Below are 14,112 nucleotides of genomic sequence, written 5' to 3' on the forward strand. Positions count from 1 at the left end.
CCTCCCACCTATATATACGGAGGTATTAGGGCTGATTTTAGACAACTTTGCCACGACAGCCCGACCACATACCTCCACGGTTTTTCCTGTAGATCGCGTTTCTGCGGAGCTCGGGCGGAGCCCTGCTGAGATTAGATCACCAACAACCTCCAGAGCACCGTCACACTGGCGGAGAACTCATCTACCTCTTCGTCTCTCTTGCTGGATGAAGAAGGCCGAGATCATCGTCGAGCTGTACGTGTCCTGAACGCGGAGGTGCCGTCCGTTCGGCACTAGATCGGAGCGGATCGTGGGACGAATCGCGGGACGGTTCGTGGGGCGGTTCGCGGGGCGGATCGAGGGACGTGAGGACGTTCAACTACATCAACCGCATTTATTAACGCTTCTGCTATGCGATCTACAAGGGTACATAGGTCTTCGTGCGCGTAAGAATTTTTTTGTTTCCCATGCGGCGTTCCCCAACATCAATCCAGTAGGAGAATCTCGTCAAGTATAGAGTACCTGCACAAACACAAACGGCTTGCACCCAACGCTATAAAGGGGTTGTCAATCCCTTCAAGATTGATTGCAAAGTGAGATCTGAAGGTGGAAAGTGCAACGAAGAAAAAGTGTAAGGCTGAAAATATGGTGTGGAGTAGACCCAGGGGCCATAGTGTTCACTAGAGGCTTCTCTCAAAATAGAAAATATACGGATCGGTAAACAAATTACCTGTCAAGCAATTGATAGAACTGCGCAAATTCATGACGATATCTAAGGCAATGATCATACATATAGGCATCACGTCCGGGACAAGTAGACCGATACTTTCTGCATCTACTACTATTACTCCACACATCGACCGCTATCCAGCATGCATCTAGTGTATTGAGTTCATGACGAACAGAGTAACGCCTTAAGCAAGATGACATGATGTAGAGGGATAATCTCAATCCAATGATAAAACCCCCATCTTTTTACCCTTGATGGCAACAACACGATACATGCCTCGCTACTCCTTCTGTCGCTGGGTGAGCTCACCACACGGTATGAACCCAAAACCAAGCACTTCTCCCATTGCAAGAATCATAGATCTAGTTGGCCAAACAAAACCCACAACTCGAAGAGAATTACAAGGATATTAAATCATGCATAAGAGAGATCAGAAGAAACTCAAATAAGATTCATAGATAATCTGATCATAAATCCACAATTCATCGGATCTCGACAAACACACCACCAAAGAAGATTACATCGGATAGATCTCCATGAAGATCATGGAGAACTTTGTATCGAAGATCCAAGAGAGAGAAGAAGCCATCTAGCTACTAGCTATGGACCAGTAGGTCTATGGTGAACTACTCACGCATCATCGGAGAGGTCATGGTATTGATGAAGAAGCCCTCTATATCCGAATCCCCCTCCGGTAGGGCACCAGAACATGCCCCAGATGGGATCTTGCGGAGACAGAAGCTTGCGGCGGTGGAAAAGTACTTTCGACGATCTCTTGATTTGTTCTGGGATTTTAGGGAATATATAGGCGCAAAACCTAGGGCAGAGGAGGTCCAGGGGGCACACAAGCCCGTGAGGCCCGGTCTCCCCCCTGGCCGGGGCTGGGGGGCTTGTGGGGTCCCTGGGGACCCCATGCCTTGGTTCTCAAGTCTCCCGATCTTCTTCTGTTTCGGAAAAAAATCTTTTCGGGGATTTTATTCCGTTTGGACTCCGTTTCAAATCTTCCTCTAAAAAGGGTCAAAAACACGGAAAAACAGGAACTGGCACTTGGCACTGAGTTAATAAGTTAGTCCCAAAAAATATATAAAAGGCATATAAAAAATCCAAAGTTTGACGAGATAATAGCATGAAACCATCAAAAATTATAGATACGTTGGAGACGTATCACGGTACACAACTTGGCATACTTTAGAGCCTACGGCTAAGGGCATAGGGGACAATCTTCATCCTTTCTCTCTCTTCTATCGTGGTCGGGCTTTGAGTCTTACTCAAATTCACACCTTACAACACAGCCAAGAACTCCTTCTTTGCTGATCTATTTTGAACTCCTTCAAAAACCTGTCGAGGCATGCATTTCATTGAAAGTTCTATTTAGCATTTTGATCTATCTCTATAGATCTTGATGCTCAATGTTCAAGTAGCTCTATCCAGGTCTTCCTTTGAAAAACTCCTTTCAAACAACCCTTTATGCTTTACAGAAATTCTACATTACTTTTGATCAACAATATGTCAACCACATACACTTATCAGAAATTCTATAGTGCTCCCACTCACTTCTTTGGAAATACAAGTTTCTCATAAACCTCGTACAAACCCAAAAAGCTTTGGTCATCTCATCAAAGCATATATTCCAACTCTGAGATGCTTGCACGAGTCCATAGAAGGATCGCTGGAGCTTGCATACTTGTTAGCATCCTTAGGATCGAGAAAACCTTCTCGTTGTATCACATACAACCTTTCCTCAAGGAAACCGTCGAGGAAAAAATGTTTTGACATCCTATGTGCAATATTTCATAAATCATGCAGCAACTACTAACTTAATTCCAACAGACTTTTAGCATCACTACGATTGAGAAAGTCTCATCATAGTCAATTCATTGAACTTGTCGGAAACATCTTTGCGACAAGTCGAGATTTTCTTAATGGTGACTTTTCACCATCATCGTGTGTCTTCCTTTTAAAGATCCATCGTTACTTAATAGTCTTACGATCATCAAGTAGTTCTTCCAAAGTCTACACTTTGTTTTCATACATGGATCCTCTCTCGGATTTCATGGCCTCCAACCATTTGGCGGAATCCCGGCCCACCATCGCTTCTCCATAGCTCGTAGGTTCGTTGTTGTTCAACAACATGACCTCCAAGACAGGGTTACTGTACCACTCTATAGTAGTACGCGACCTTGTTGACCTATGAGGTTTGTAGTAACTTGATCTGAAGCTTTATGATCACCATCATCAGTTTCCACTTCAATTGGTGTAGGCGCCACATGAACAACTTCCTGCGCCCTGCTACACACTGGTTGAAGTGACGGTTCAATAACCTCATCAAGTTCCACCACCCTCCCACTCAATTACTTCGAGAGAAACCTTTCCTCGAGAAAGGACCCCTTCCTAGAAACAAACACTTCACTTCCGGATCTGAGATAGGAGATGTACCCAACTGTTTTGGGTATCCTACGAAGATGCATTTATCCGCTTTGGGTTCGAGCTTATCAGAATGAAACTTTTTCACATAAGCATCGCAGCCCCAAACTTTTAAGAAACGACAGCTTAGGTTTCTCCAAACCATAATCTGTAATGTGTCATCTCAACGGAAATACGCGGTGCCCTATTTAAAGTGAATGCGGTTGTCTCTAATGCATAACCCATAAATGATAGTGGTAATTCGATAAGAGACATCATAGTATGCACCATATCAAATAGGGCGTGGCTATGACGTTCGGACACACCATCACACTATGGTGTTCTAGGTGGCATGAACTGTGAAACAATTTCCACATTGTCTTAACTGTATACCAAAACTCGTAACTCAAATATTCATCTCTATGATCATATCATAGACATTTTATGCTCTTGTCACGATGATCTTCACTCTAAAATAGCTTTGAACTTTTCAATATTTCAGACTTGTGATTCATCAAGTAAATACTCCTGTATCTACTCAAATCATGAGTGAAGTAAGAACATAACGATATCCACCGTGTGCCTTAGTACTGATTGGACTTCACACATAAAAAATGTATTGCATCCAACAAGTTACTTTCATGTTCCATGTGGTATGATTTTACATGTCTCAAGTGATTCAAAATCAAGTGAGTCCAAACGATCCATCTGCATGGAGTTTCTTCATGCATTTATACCAACAGGTATGGTTTGCATGTCTCAAACGTTTAAAAAATGAGTGAGTACAAAGATCCATCAACATGGAGCTTCTTCATGCATTTTACACCAACATGACTCAAGCGGTAGTGCCACAAGTGGTACTATCATTATTACTTTGTATCTTTTGGCACCAATATTATGAACATGTGTAACACTACGATCGAGATTCAATAAACCATTGAAGGTAATTATTCAAGCAAATAGAATAACTATTATTCTCTTTAAATGAATAATCGTATTGCAATAAACACGATCCAATCATGTTCATGCTCAACGCAAACACCAAATAACAATTATTTAGGTCTAATACCAATCCCGATGGTAGAGGGAGTGTGCGATGTTTTGATCATATCAACCTTGGAAACACTTCCAACACATATCATCACATCGCCTTTAGCTAGTCTTCGTTTATTCTGTAGCTTTTTTATTTCGAGTTACTAATCACTTAGCAATTGAACCTATATCTAATACCCTCGTGCTACTAGGAGTACTAGTAAAGAACACATCAATATCATATATAACAAATATCCTTCTATCGACTTTGCCATCCTTCTCATCTACCAAGTATCTAGGGTAGTTCCGCCTGAGTGACCGTTTTCCTCATAACACAAGCACTTAGTCTTGGGTTTGGGTTCAACCCTCGGTTTCTTCACTAGTGCAACAACTGGTTGCCGTTTCATGAAGTATCCCTTCTAGCCCTTGCCCATCTTGAAACTAGTGGTTTTACTAACCATCAACAATTGATGCTACTATTTGATTTCTACTTTCGCAGTGTCAAACATTGTGAATCGCTCAAGGATCATCATATCTATCCTTGACATGTTATATTTCATCACTAAGCTCTAGCATCTTGGTGCTAGTGACTTTGGAGAACCATCACTATCTCATCTAGAAGATTAACTCCCACTTGATTCAAGCGACTGTTGTACTTAGACAATCTGAGCACATCCTCAACGATTGAAGTTTTCTCCTTTACTTTGTAGACAAAGAATCTTGTCGGAGGTCTGCTGCCTCTTGAGCTTGCATTGGTTTTTCCCTTGAAGAGGAAAGGGTGATGCAGCACAGGAGCACTAAGTATTTCCCTCAATTTGAGAACCAAGGTATCAATCCAGTAGGAGCATCAAGCCAAGTGTCCAGAGTACCTGCGCAAACACAAACAAGCTTGCACCAAATGCTATAAAGGGGTTAACAATCCCTTCAAGATTGATTGCAAAGTGAGATCTAAAGGCGGAAAGTGCAACGAAGTAAAAGTGTAAGGCTGAAAATATGAAGTGGAGTAGACCCAGGGGCCATAGTGTTCACTAGAGGCTTATCTCAAAATAGCAAATATTACGATGGGTGAACAAATTACTGTCGAGCAATTGATAGAACCGCGCAAAGTCATGAAGATATCTAAGGCAATGATCATACATATAGGCATCACGTCCGAGACAAGTAGACCGATACTTTCTGCATCTACTACTATTACTCCACACATCAACCGCTATCCAGCATGCATCTAGTGTATTGAGTTCATGACGAACAGAGTAACGCCTTAAGCAAGATGACATGATGTAGAGGGATAAACTGAAACCAATAATGTAAACCCCATCTTTTTACCCTTGATGGCAACAACACGATGCGTGCCTCGCTACCCCTTCTGTCACTGGGTGAGGTCATCACACGGTATGAACCCAAAGCCAAGCACTTCTCCCATTGCAAGAATCATAGATCAAGTTGGCCAAACAAAATCCACAACTCGAAGAGAATTACAAGGATATGAAATCATGCATATAAGAGATCAAAAGAAACTCAAATAAGATTCATAGATAATCTGATCATATATCCACAATTCATCGTATCTCGACAAACACACCGCAAAAGAAGATTACATCGGATAGATCTCCGTGAAGATCATGGAGAACTTTGTATTGAAGATCCAAGAGAGAGAAGAAGCCATCTAGCTACTAGCTATGGATCCGAAGGTCTATGGTGAACTACTCACGCATCATCGTAGAGGCCATGGTGTTGATGAAGAAGCCCCCTGTATCCGAATCCCCCCTCCGACAGGGCACCAGAATGTGCCCCAGATGGGATCTTGTGGAGACAGAAGCTTGCGGCGGCGGAAAAGTATTTTTGTGGATCTCTCTCGCAGTTTTGGATTTTTCGGGAATTTATAGGCGGAAGAGGTAGGGCAGAATAGCCACAGGGGGCCCATAAGCCTGCTAGGCGCGGCCCCCCTGGCCGCGCCTAGGGGGCTTGTGGCCTCCCCTGGTGGCCTGTGCCTTGGTTCTCACGTCCTGTGCGTATCTTCTGTTTCGGAAAAAATATTTTTGGAAGTTTTATTCCGTTTGGACACCGTTTAAAATCCTCCTCTGAAAAGGGTCAAAAACACGGAAAATACAGGAAGTGGCACTTGGCACTGAGTTAATAAGTTAGTCCCAAAAAAAATATAAAAGGCATACGAAACATCCAAAGTTTGACAAGATAATAGCATGTAACCATCAAAAATTATAGATACGTTGGAGACGTATCAAGGTCTCATACCTCTCAACAAGGGTACGAGCATGAAATCTCAATTTCATCTCTTAGAACATCTCTTATGTTCCATGACGTTCAAAACGTCTTCTGCGCCTTGCTTCTAAGCCGTTAAGTATTACGCACTGAACTATCACGTAGTCATAGAAACGTGTATGTCAGACATTCGCAACATCTACACACGACGCTCGACGTGCAGCACACTGAGTGGTGCATTAAGGACATAAGCCTTATGCGCACCAATGAGGAAAATTCTCAGTTTTACGGACTCAGTCCGCAAAGTTGCTACTATCATCTTTCAACTAAATTTTCTCTAGGAACATATAAAAAGCAGAAGAGCTATAGCGCAAGCTACATCATAATTCACAAAGAACTTTTGACTATGTTCATGATAATTAGAGTTTAACTAATCAAATTACTTAGTAAACTCCCACTCAAAAAGTACATCCCTCTAGTAATTTGAGAGGTACATGATCCAAATCCACTAACTCAAGTCCGATCATCACGTGAGTTGAGAATAGTTTCAGTGGTAAGCATCTCAATGCTAATCATATCGACTATACAATTCATGCTCGACCTTTCGGTCTCAGGTGTTCCGAGGCCATGTCTGCACATGCTAGGCTCGTCAAGTTTAACCCGAGTGTTCCGCATGTGCAACTCTTTTTCACCCGTTGTATGTGAACATTGAGTCTATCACACCCGATCATCACGTGGTGTCTCGAAACGAAGAACTGTCGCAACGGTGCATAGTCGGGGAGAACACAATTTCATCTTGAAATTTTAGTGAGAGATCACCTTATAATGCTACCGTCGTTCTAAGCTAAATAAGGTGCATAAAAGGATTAACATCACATGCAATTCATAAGTGACATGATATGGCCATCATCTTGTGCTTCTTGATCTCCGTCACCAAAGCACCGGCATGATCTTCTTGTCACCGGCGCCACACCATGATCTCCATCATCGTGTCGCCATCGAGGTTGTCGTGCTATCTATGCTATTACTACTAAAGCGACAGCCTAGCAATATAGTAAACACATCTGCAAACACAAATGTTAGTTTAAAGACAACCCTATGGCTCCTGCCGGTTGCCATAGCATCGACGTGCAAGTCGATATTAACTACGACAACAAGATCAGCTCATACATCCAATATATCACATCACGTCATTGGCCATATCATATCACAAGCATACCCTGCAAAAACAAGATAGACGTACTCTAATTTGTTGTTGCATGTTTTACGTGGCTGCTATGGGTATCTAGTATGATCGCATCTTACTTACGCAAAAACCACAATGGAGATGTGCAAATTGCTATTTAACCTCTCTCCAAGGACCGCCTCGGTCAAAACCAATTCAACTAAAGTTGAAGAAATAGGCACCCGCCAGTCATCTTTATGCAACAAGTTGCATGTTAGTCGATGAGACCAGTCTCTCGTAAGCGTACGAGTAATGTTGGTCCGGGCCGCTTCAATCCAACAATACCGCCGAATCGAGAAAAGACTACGGAGGGAAGCAAATCGAACATTAACGCCCACAAAACCTTTTGTGTTTTACTCGAGATAACATGTACGCATGAACCTCGCTCCGATACCACTGTTGGGAACGTTGCATGGGAATCAAAAAATTTCCTACGCACGCGCACCTATCATGGTGATTTTCATCTACGAGAGGAGGTTAGATCAACATACCCTTGTAGATCGCTCAGCGGGAAGCGTTAAGAAACACGGTTGATGTAGTGGTACAGCTTCACGATCCGTCCCTCGAACCGTCCCACGATCCATCCCTCGAACCGTCCCACGATCTGTCCCTCGAACCGTCTCGCGATCCGTCCAACGATCCGTTCCGATCTAGCGCCGAACGAACGACACCTCCGCGTTCAGCACACGTACAGCTCAATGACGATCTCGGCCTTCTTGATCCAGCAAGAGAGATGGAGAAGTAGATGAGTTCTCCGGCAGCGTGACGGCGCGCCGGTGTTGGTGATGATCTATTCCTGCAGGGCTCCGCCCGAGGTCCGCAGTAATCTAATCTAGAGGAAGAGCTACGAGGTGTAGGTTTGAGTTGCACGTGGCAAAGTTGTATTTCAAACAGCCCTAAACCTCTAGGATATATAGGAGGAGCCAAGGGGTGAGGCAAAGCCCTAGGGCGCCGGCCAAAGGAGGCCTTCCTTGGGTCGGCCAAAGTGGGAGGGAGGAGTCCTACTCCAATCCCACTTGGATTAGGACTCCTTCCTTATTTTCCCACCTCTTTTGGAATTTCCACTTTTTCCTCATGGGATTTCCTTGGATGACTTTGTCAGCCCATTATAACTTATTTTGCATCCAATAAACCCACATGGACCCCTTGGGGCGTGGTGGGACCACCCAGTGGGCCCCGAGAACCCATTCATCACTCCCGGTACAGTGCCGGCAATGCCCGAAAACTTTCCGGAATCCAAACACCAACTTCGTATATATCAATCTTCATTTCCAGAACATTCAGGAAACCCTCGTGACGTACGTGATCACATCCGGGACTCCGAACAACCTTCGGTCACCAACAAATATAACTCAACTATACTAAAACATCATCGAACCTTAAGTGTGCAGACCCTACGGGTTCGAGAACTATCCAGACATGACCTGAGACACTTCTCGGTCAATATCCAATAGCGGGACCTAGATGCCCATATTGGATCCTACATATTCTACGAAGATCTTATCGGTTGAACCTCAGTGCCAAGGATTCATATAATCCCGTACGTCATTCCCTTTGTCCTTCGGTATGTTACTTGCCCGAGATTCGATCGTCGGTATCCGCATACCTATTTCAATCTCATTACCGACAATTCTCTTTACTCGTTCCGTAATACAAGATCCCGTGACTTACACTTAGTCACATTGCATGCACGGCTTGTTTGTGATGTTGTATTACAGAGTGGGCCCCGAGATACCTCTCCGTCACTCGAAGTGACAAATCCTAGTCTTGATCCATACTAACTCAACGGACACCTTCGGAGATACCTGTAGAGCACCTTTATAGTCACCCAATTACGTTGCGACGTTTGATACACACAAGGTATTCCTTTGGTGTCAGTGAGTTATATGATCTCATGGTCACAGGAATAAATACTTGGCACGCAAAAAACAATAGCAATAAAATGACACGATCACATGCTACATTCATAGTTTGGGTCTTGTCCATCACATGATTCTCCTAATGATGTGATCCCGTTATAAAGTGACAACACTTGTCTATGGACAGGAAACCTTGACCATCTTTGATCAACGAGCTAGTCAACTAGAGGCTTACTAGGGATAGTGTTTTGTCTATGTATCCACACATGTATTTGTGTTTGCAATCAATACAATTATAGCATGGATAATAAACTATTATCATGGACAAATAAATATAATAATGACTAATTTATTGTTGCCTCTAGGGCATATTTCTAACAGCCATTCCCTCAAAAGTCTTCTAAAAGTAAGGACAATGAAGATTTTGAACGCTTTGGTGAAATGATTAGACCTGTCTTTTTGTGCACTCGCTTGACTGATATATTGAAAATGCCTTCGTATACTAAGTACATGAAGGATATTATTACCAATAAAAGAAAGATACCCGAAGATAAAATTGCTACTATGCTTGCTAATTACTCTTTTGATGGTGGAATACCTAAGAAGTTGGGAGACCCGGGTATAGCCACAATACTTTCTCTATTAAAATAAATTATGTTAAAACTGCTCTATGTGATTTAGGACCTCGTGTTAGTGTTTTGCCTTTCGCCCTTTATAAAAGAGATGAATTGGATAAGATTACACCCACTAAGATATCTTTGCAAATAGGTGATAAGTTAAGTGCCTTACTTATTGGAATTTGCGAGGATGTCCCCGTTATGGTTGAAAATGTTACTAGCTTAACACACTTTGTTATTCTTGATATGCCCGAGGACGACAATATGTCGATCATCCTGTGTAGACCTTTACTAAATATTACATAGGTTGTTATTGATTGCAACGAAAGCAATGTCACTTTTCATGTTAATGGCAAGCAACATATGGTGCATTTTTCGAAGAAGCAAACTCTGGTTAACAATATTAATGTCACTCAGCCTATTCCCATGATCATCGTTGGAGATTTTAAATACCTATACTTACTGCCAAGAAAAAGAAATGCAATAATCTTATTGTTGGGGAGACGCAAATCCCCATTGAGGTAACCTAGTGAAGTACAAAAAATATTCTTTGGTTTTCATGTTAATCGAAAATGGTTATTAATAAGACTTGATCAACCTTATCAATGGATCCTTTTCGAAAGAATGTGATTGATGAATTGAGTATTCACAACTCTGTTTACCCCAAGTTTATTCTCTGTTCTTTTAGCTATAGAAAAATAAAATGCCATGTTTTCCGTGTTTTTCGTACCATAGAAAAATGACCCAAAAATAAAAAGTCTTAGAATGCCTTAAAATTTGAACATGATTTTTTATGGAATAAATGTGAATTTTTGGCATAAAAATAACAGCACGCAAACACACATGTGGGCCATAAGCCAACAGGGCGCCCCATGGTCGCGCCGTGATGGCTTCTGGGACCCACAGGGCCCCCTTCCTTATTACTTTAGCTCACATCATCCTCTACCTCCAAAACAATTCCAAGCTCTCTCTCTCTCTCTCTTGTGTTCTTTCTCTAGAAACTGAAATTTTTGTTCTCTTTGCTCGGAAACCCGTTTCGGAAATTCTTTTGAGGAAATTTCTTCTTGGTGTTTGACTCATCCATCTCTCCAATTAGTTCTCGCCTCACTGTTTTATATTTTGCAGAAATTTCTGCACTTGGTGCTACAAAAAATGTGTTTACATGTTAAATTCTTTAAGTTCCAAGTAGCATGAATGCTTGATATAGCTTCTAAGTATCCATATGAGTAGTTGCTATCATTCTCATATAGTTTTATAGACATATTTTTGTGGCTAATGTTTTTCAATTTTTTTGTTTAGGGAGATGAGTTTCTTCAGGAGGAGTTCCTCAATAAAGCGTACTTTGGGTGAATCATTGAGCGAGGGCTCGATACGACAAGCTTACATCAGGCCTCAGGCCGATCAGATGGTCATGGCTCATGCCAAATCCTGCCGCTGGCCAAGCGAAGATTTCATGAGGAATGCATGTATCAAGGAGGAATTTCATCTTTTCATTCACAACAACGGCCTCACAGATTTTGTTGCAGATAAGTGTGTTCAACATTATAACCTTACATGTACATTCACGCATGGATTTCGTTACTCTCTAGTACTTCTAGAGTTTTATTTAAGCTCTGTGACAAAGCCTTTAGCATGAGCCTAGAAGAATTTTTCTCTCGCATGCAAGCTCCCACTTTGGGGATCACTTGATAAACTATCAAAAATTGATTATAATTTGTTCCTCGAGACCCTTTGTGCTAGAGAAAATAGAGGAGTGTCATATGCTAGGATTAGAAGTATTCATTTTCCCTCTATTCTTTACTTTGCACTATTTAATGGAAAATGCATAGTAGGGAAACAAGATTGAGTGCGTTATGTGCCCACGATTTGAGCCTTATTCACACTGATGTTACTGGTGAACAATGCTATAACCTTGGTGCAATTATTTCCCAAAGGTTGCATTCCAACTCTAGCAATCGATAATTGTATGGAGGAATTTATGCGTCCCACATAGCCACACAATTGGGAGTGTCACCTCAACCTAATGATCCTATTTTGCTCGATAGATATTTAGGTTATGAAGCTATGTGTTCTCATGAGTTTATCTTAAATCGTGCTAGAGGATATGAGTATAACCTATTATTTGAGAAATATACGCATGTCCCTGTTACTTTGCCTGCGCGTGCCCTCTTTAATTTTCAGGCTCACCAGAGATATTGTGTTCTTGAGAACGAAGTGCAGGAGTACAATGTTGGAGTAGAGGCTGCTCGCTTGGCAGAAGAGGCAGCCAAGAATGCTCCAACAAGCTGCCATCTCAACCGCTTCCCAAACTAAGAGTGGTGATTACCAAGCTACGCAAAAGCCTAAGCTTGGGGTAGTGCGTATTTCTCACCGACATTACATTCATGTTCACACACTTCATATAAATTTTCCGTGTTCATCCTCTATCATTGTATATCCATGTTAGCTTTATTTATTTGCTTTTATTTCATGTGTTTGAAAAAACTTTAGAAAATCCAAAAATATTTCTCGCTTCTTTTTGGTTTTCTTTCCCGTTCAATTGGTTGTAGCATTAAAACAAAACCCAAAAAGATTTCCTTTTGCTTGTCGGAAGCTTTCCCATTTAAATAGTTTTTCTCATTCTTGTTTTCCCTTAATCTATTTTGCATGCTTAAGAAAAACAAAAAATCCAAAAATATTTCAGTGTGTTTCTCTGAATTTCTTTTCCTTTTGTTGAGTCATGAAAAGGGAAGACCACAGTGAAAATGATGAATGGCTCTCATATGGTTTGTTGTTGATCTAACAAAGAGCCAATATTACCATGTCTTCCCCTTTGTTGAAAACTGCCCTGCAGATTCTAGCTTAGTCCACGTCATCACTACACTTTTATTATTATCACAACATTTGGTCATGCAAGTGAAACGCAATAATTACGATATTTGATGAAGTGATCGTGGAAAAGCAAACGGGTATGAACTCTTCTTGTTTTTCGTTTTTGTAAATATGTTGGCTCGTTCGATCTTGATTCAGTATATCATGAGTGAACATGGTTGTGATGACAATTAAAGATCATAACTTTTCATGCCATGCCTAAATAGCTAGGAGTTGATAATGATTTACCTTGTGTTTCAACATGCATTAAAATGGTTATGATATTATATGGTAGTATGGTATTTCCCTCTCAGTAATTTGAGTGGTTTGACTTGGCCCATGTGCAAACATGTAGTTGATTCGAAACCAATGCATCCTTTATGATATTTAAGTTCACAGTGTTTATATCCTACTCATGATTTGTCCAAAGTTGATTATTTTCAATGCATGTTCATGACCGTTGTTGCTCTCTAGCCGGCCGCTTCCCAATCCTTTGCTAGCCTCCACCTGTACTAAGCACGAATGCTGCTTGTGCATCCAATATCTTTAAAACCAAGTTATTCCACATGAGTCCACCATAACTACCTATATGCGGTATTACCCTGCCGTTCCAAGTAAACTTGCATGTGCCACCTCTAAAATATTCAAATAAGCATCCGTTTTTGTGCACTCGTACTGCTCATGGAGCGATGGGGCAATCAATATCTTCCATGCTAATTAAGTTACTCTCGCGACGGGCGTTTATTCGCCATCATCGCACGATAGAAGTTGGTAACAAGGATGCCCACTCCTTCTTAAACAAATTAAATTAAAACAAAACTCCTTGGGAAAGTTGATATGTTGGAGGGCACCCATGAATTCGGCTAGCCATGGTTGTGTATGGATGTTGGATAGGAGTAAAACTTTACAATTCTGTTTGGAAACCACCAATGATGAGTTTAGCATGGAAGATATTGAAAACCTTTATCATAATGTTGACAGTAAAGAGCACCACCGAAAACTATATTTTCAATCCTGCTTTAAAAACTTGAGCTCTCGCACCTCTGCAAATCAATGCTTCCCTCTACGAAGGGCCTATCAATTTAATTCTATATTGAGTCATCACCCTCTGACATACAACACCAGAATTGAGAGCACTACTGTGATTTTTATGCATTGAGTCTAGCCAATATTGGATATGAGCATGACTAGGATCTT

This window comes from Hordeum vulgare, chromosome 4H (genome assembly GCF_904849725.1).
Source record: "Hordeum vulgare subsp. vulgare chromosome 4H, MorexV3_pseudomolecules_assembly, whole genome shotgun sequence".
In the NCBI taxonomy this organism is placed as follows: domain Eukaryota; kingdom Viridiplantae; phylum Streptophyta; class Magnoliopsida; order Poales; family Poaceae; genus Hordeum; species Hordeum vulgare.